This window comes from Equus przewalskii, chromosome 8 (genome assembly GCF_037783145.1).
Source record: "Equus przewalskii isolate Varuska chromosome 8, EquPr2, whole genome shotgun sequence".
In the NCBI taxonomy this organism is placed as follows: domain Eukaryota; kingdom Metazoa; phylum Chordata; class Mammalia; order Perissodactyla; family Equidae; genus Equus; species Equus przewalskii.
The window spans coordinates 2,581,047-2,587,420 of NC_091838.1; positions in this window are offsets into that span (position 1 = coordinate 2,581,047).

Sequence of the window (6,374 nt, forward strand, 5' to 3'; positions counted from 1 at the left end):
TTTGGGACCAATAGCCTTTAAAAAATAAGTTTTAATGTTTCTGAATATCAGTCTTAGCAAACAACTTAATATTAGCTCATTTTTTCCCCATTAACTCATCTACTGTTTCCTACATCTTTATAGGAAGATATATAAATATAAAAATGTATCTGGATTTTTATAGATAGCATTACAAAAAAAACGTTGTCATTCTATTGGCCAGAAAGCCCTAATTGCTGGTTGCTTTGAACCCAATGATCAAATCTCCACAGACACATTTTAATCTATGCTTTTCTCCTTTTTTCTAGAGGAATTTTTATTATAATTAACTTGAATGTGCTTTCAATCTTATTCCATTTCTTTTGGAAAAAAAATCACAGCATTTAAAATTACCATTGAATGCTTCCCTCTCTGAGGTGTCTGGGAATGGATTCTCCAAATGCTACACAAAGGTAAATCCTTGGTAAAACTATCAGTGTCAAAGTTCTATAAACTTTTTTTTTTTTAAGAGTGAGACCACATGTCTACATATTCCTAGATAGAGAGCATCTAGCATATGGAAACAGGTATGTTTTAGAAACTGCACAGAACTTATAGTTAAAAATGCTTTCTTCTGTTAAAATGAAAATCAAGCACCTTTGTTCACAGAGCTGCTTCTTAGGATGTACAGAAGAGCAGGGCTTGCGGTCCAGCGCACAGCAGAGGCTGCATCTGCCCAGAGAGGGGGCCTCTGTTCCCGGTGGAGACCCTCTGTTTTCCCACCGTGATAAATTAGAACTGCCTCCCCCACTCATCCATTCCTTCTGTTCTCTTTCCCTTCTTAATAAATCTGTCCTACACTCTTAACAGAAGTTAGTGGAGATAAGATCTTTCTCTTTCCTGAAAATGGTTTTGGGCCCTGATTTCAAGTTAAGAGGACAACTTCATTTGCTCTGTTGGCTTTTTAAATTTCTAGTACCATCATTTTGCAACTTAAAGTATTTCATCCTGTGTGCATTTCCTGGTGTTCTAAAATGCTTGAGGAAGGCATTACTATGGTTTTATGCAGTTACAAATAAGATGCATATTTAGAGCTATTATATCCTTATAGATTATTAACTTTAAGTCCAAAATTAATTTGTATGATGCAGGCTGCACAGTTACTCCCATTAACTCAAAGTCAGATTCAGAGGTGGAAGCTATTTAAATAACAAACAAGAGGAGTTACAGAGTGAAAGCATCCTGAGTTAGGAGGCTGCTTCCGTGTCTATAGCATGCCACCTTGTATAGTCCCAGTGACGGGGAACTCTCTATCTTAAGAACACTGTGAACGCCTGTAGCTTTCACAAATCAGCAATAAATTAGTGAGACCTAATAACTCTTTTATTTAAATAGTTGTAGGCAACTCTTGCCATGCCCCCAGTCCAGATTTCTCTAGGCCAATCATTCCAAATTTCTCTGTAAAATGTCTGATTTTGATCTGCTTTATCAACCTAGTCAGTTTTCTCTACTTTATACACTTTCGAAGTATATCGTGCCCGAGAACGAATGCAGTCTCTCAGACAGAGTCTGACAAAGGTGCTGCAGAGCAAGACTGTATTTTGCTAATTCTAGGGATTAAGTGTTTTGACTCTCAGATCAGACATAGGTTCATGGATTCCATAAATCTCTTACCAAAACTAGAGCCTGAAAATTACATTTACCAAAGACAGTAAATAAGGCTTCCCAGGGAATGTATTCTTCCAGAAAAAGATAGAAAGAAATTAGTGTGGTTTTCCACTTTACAATCAAACTCTGTGCCTGATCTTCAGTGTTTCCACTACAGGAGACGAGATTCTGTTTGAAGACAGCCATAAAGGTCCTCCGACTTGCACATTTTGCTTTAAGTTGTTGATTAATAAATCTGAGACTGTTGTTTTTTTCTTTTCCATAATCAATGACACTTAGCAACTCATTCCTATCTTTACATCTGCTATTTCCCTAATAATTCTCAAATGCCGAAATCGTAGCCCCAGCTGCTGTATGCACTTACGCATCTTTACAGTTTACCAGAGCTGACAGTCTGAACAATCACACAGCTACAGCAAGCCAGTGACTGAACACTTCACTTCTTACCCAACACGCATCCTCATTGCCGTTCAGCAGGCACGTGGTCCAACGCCAGAACCTTATCCTTAGAGGCTGCTTCTTAAGACCACATCCTAGAACACAACTAAGCATGAGACTGGGGATCTTACTGAAGTGATTTATTGCAGGAAAATTCTCAGGAAAAGGGGAAGGAAGGAAGATAGGGCTGGGGACACAAAGCTAAGCAAAACTGTGCTCTCCCCTAGAGGCCGGCTTCGGTCTCCCCCAGGGGAGCTCTCGAGCAGATAACGTATAGTAGTCAATGTCTCCTTCATTAGCGTTCTTCTAGGCAAGGTGTCTCTCGTTTGGCTGAGGGCAAGACTGGAGAAGGGGACAGCCATGAGTTGTCATCAGGCAGTAACAAGAGTTAAACAGTGTTTGGTAACAATGTTTACAAGTGCTTGGAAGGCACAGTACTGCTGGGTCCAATCATTGACGGAAAAAGCTTCTCTCTGGTTTTCTATGCACTGCCATTTTTTGAAGTCATCATATTTGAGAACTCCTTCTGCCTCTTCATTTACTGTTTTCTTTGCCGCTCTGCCTCGCTGTGATGAGGACCACTGCAAAAAACTGAGCAAACCAAATGTGTTACTTTACAAACATTCACACATTACTTTCTTGCATATTGGCCATTTTCTCCTAAACATTGTTATCAAGCCATATGAACACTTAGAACCTGGATGAACTCCAAGGGCTTTTACTAGTAACATTAAATAAAGACGAATGATTTAATAGTCTTTTTCTCTCACTCTCCGCCACCTGTTCCTTTTGTCTTTTTAATTCCGTTTCTCCTCCCTTTTCTCCTTTTCCTTCCCTTCACTCTCTTCTCCTTCTCTTTCTTCCTTCTTTCCTTTATTCTTCTGTCCTGACATCTGACTTTTAATCTCTTTTTTACTTTGTTCAATGTATGGTGTAATGTGGCTATTTTCCACGCACATAGTGTTCTTTTCCAGATTTCTTTCTTTTCTGGCACCATCTGTTTTTGCGTCAGACAGACATTTCTCTCGTGAATTTAGGAGTTCTTGTCAGCAGACTGTGGAGCAGATTCAGTAGCAGAAGACTTTCCATATTTCCAACTTTTAACTATTTTCACTGAATATCTTTCCTGGAAAGAAAGAATTCTTTTTTGGAGCACATGCTGGCTATTACAATTGTAAATTTTTAGTCTTAATCAAAAGGAGGGGATAAGAAAAAATAAGATATCTAACTTCTATCACATAGACAATTTTTTCTGTAATGAAATAATATCAATACCTTGTGTTTTAATGTTCTGAATTGTACCAGTGTGCTAGGGTTTCCATTACAAAGTACCCTCAGATTCTGATGAATGAGCAAGTCCCAGTATTACTATTCGCTATGTTACAATGTTTTAAAAATTGCCAAACAGGGGTCCTAGTCTGCTCGATCTGTTATGATGTCATGAAAATGGCTAAAATGACTGAAGGAAGTGTGCAATGAAGGACACAAAACGGAAGATGACCTATGGCTAGGGAATGCCTACTCTTAAGAGACAGGTGACAGAAGAGGATCCACTCAAGACACTAGAGAATTGTGTCCAGAGCGAACTTATCTCGTTTCGTGAAGGAAGGGCTAGTCAAATGAGCCACGTGCCGCGGAGAAACTCAAGAGGTTGAAGTGGGAGGAGGACACTGTTGGACTGTTTTGAAGTTACTAGTGACCTCTGAGAAGGAAGGAGAAGGAAGCCACATGGCATGGATTACGTGGTAGAAAAAGCAAGTTATTTTTATGACACTGTGATGAAAGAAAGCCATGATAAGATGGTAATTTGAGGGGAGAGAAGAGTGAAGAAAACTTCCATTCTAACAGCGAATCTTTCTGGCAGCAATCAGAGCCAGTTTCCTCTTGTTGTACTGCTAGGTGGGGTAGAACGAAAGTCGACCTCGCTCTCCCGAAAGACAGTTTTGGGAAAGTTATTCACAGGCAAGTCATCCTCCAGTCCTTTCCCCGCCTCCGCTGTCTCAGTAGGAATGAATCTGAAGGAGAGCTGAAACTGGAAACACGTCAGTGTTCACTGTGGGCCTGGGTGGCATTTTTAGTTTGAAATAAAATGCTTCCTGTACAAGGAAAATTTAAAGGCAATTTGTATTGAGATTCGTAAAAAACATTTCTTCTATTGTCCCTGAGGTTCGAGCTCCAAGGATAGTGGTATTTTATTATCCTCTATTAACATCAGTTCTAAGCTTTGTTTCTTCTTACAAGTTTAATTGTGTATGAGTACAACATGAAGTTACCAGGAGAGCACAGATAACGCAAACAGATGTCACTCTTGCTACCAAATCCTTCAGCTATTAGTGTTATTAACAGTAATAGTGATTTATTAAATACCTAATATTTTCCAGGGACACTAATTATATTATATCTAAGCCTTATAACAACTGCGAGGTAGGTACCATTACTCCCATTTCACTTTAAGGAAATTGAGGCTTAGAGAGTTCCACAAAATTGCCTTAGCTCACATTGCTAGGAAGGCAGAGATCAGAATTTCCTGTTCTCATTGTCTGTTTTGACCATAGTTTTAAGACCAGAAGTTGGAACTCATAGTGTGACAACAGGATACAGTATTTGAAACTGGGTTTCAGTTTCATGAGATGTGCAATACAATGAAAAATCTGTGATATATCTGTGTGTATAACGTTACCGCCTATTTCCTTACCATTGCAAAGCATATCTTTTTCAGAATCATAACTAATAAATGGTACTTATTTTTTCATGATTTGCCTCTCTTATTTAGGGAAGCTGAAGAACCCCAGATGATTCCAGAACATGTAATTAATGACAGTTCCCCCAGTACTGTGGTGTCTTCTTCTGATGACATTTTCAGATCCTTGGGGAAGTCCTTTATTTATGTTTGATGACAAATAACTAACAAAAAAACAAACTTATCTTTCATTCATCAAGAGTTGAAGTGCCACTGAATTATTGGGGAACGTCGTTTGTTGTTCTTGTCCTATATGTGCCGAACAACTGTACTTATACAATTTATACAATTATAGTTACATATAGATGCACAATTATCTATCATAAAGGAAGAACCAAAAGTATTTTGGTGTACGAAAGCCTTTTATTAGCAAATATGATTACATATTTTTTGATGATATGGAAATTCATTCCAAATACTCTGATCGAGACCACATAGTAAAGGTTTGACTGCAGTTTCTGATTTCTTTTTCGCAATCCGTTTCCATCAGGCTTTCCCTAAGCACCGTATAAGTGGGGCTACCTTCTATCAAACCTTTGGAAGAATTTGTGTTTCACAGTTCTGGACTGGAAATAGAGTGTTTACTCTTATTTATTTATGTAACTGTTCTCATTTCTTTTTTTTTATTGTGGTAAAGTATGCATAACAAAGTTCATAAACTTTGTTTTAACCGTTATTAAGTGTACAGTTCTGTGACATTAAGTACATTCCCATTGTTGTGCAACCATCACCGCTATCCATCTCCAGAACGTCTTCATCTTCCCACATTGAAACTCTGTCCCCATTAACACTAACTCCCATTTCCCTCTACCCCAACCCATGGCAATCACTTTTCTACTCTGTGTCTCTGTGACTTTGACTACTCTAGGCACCTCAGATAAGTGGAATCATACAACATTTGTCCTTTTGTGTCTGGTTTATTTTACTCCTCATGATGTCTTTAAGGCGCATCCGTGTAGCAGCACATGTTAGAATTTTCTTCCTTTTTAAGGCTAATTCTCCATTGCATGTGTATACCACCTTTAGTTTATGCGTTCATTCTGCCAATGGAAAAAAACTTGTGTTACTTCCACCTCTTGGCTATTGTGAATAACGCTGCAATGAACCCAGGTGTAGAAATATTAGTTCAAGTCCCTGCTTTCACTTCTTTAGGGTATATACCCAGAAGTGGAATTGCTGGATCATATGGTAATTCTACGTTTAACTTTTTGAGGACTTGCCATACCATTTTCCACAGTGGCTACGTCATTTCACTAAAATTCTCACCAGTAATGCACTAGGGTTCCAACTTTCCCATATCTTCATCAACACTTGTTATTTCCTGGTTTTGTTTTGTTTTAGCTATAATCATCCTCATGGGTGTGGAAGCATGTATGCTCTTAAGAGAGTCTGTACCGAAGATTAGTAGAAACACATGTCAAAAGAAATCAACAATTCCTAATATTCTTACAGGTATTTATTGCAAAGTCGGTTCAAAAATACACCCTTAAAACAATCAAAATTGGATAGAGCAGAGTTTTAGAGTCTCTGCTAAGTACAGAAAGTGGGCAAAGAATAAGAATATGCACCA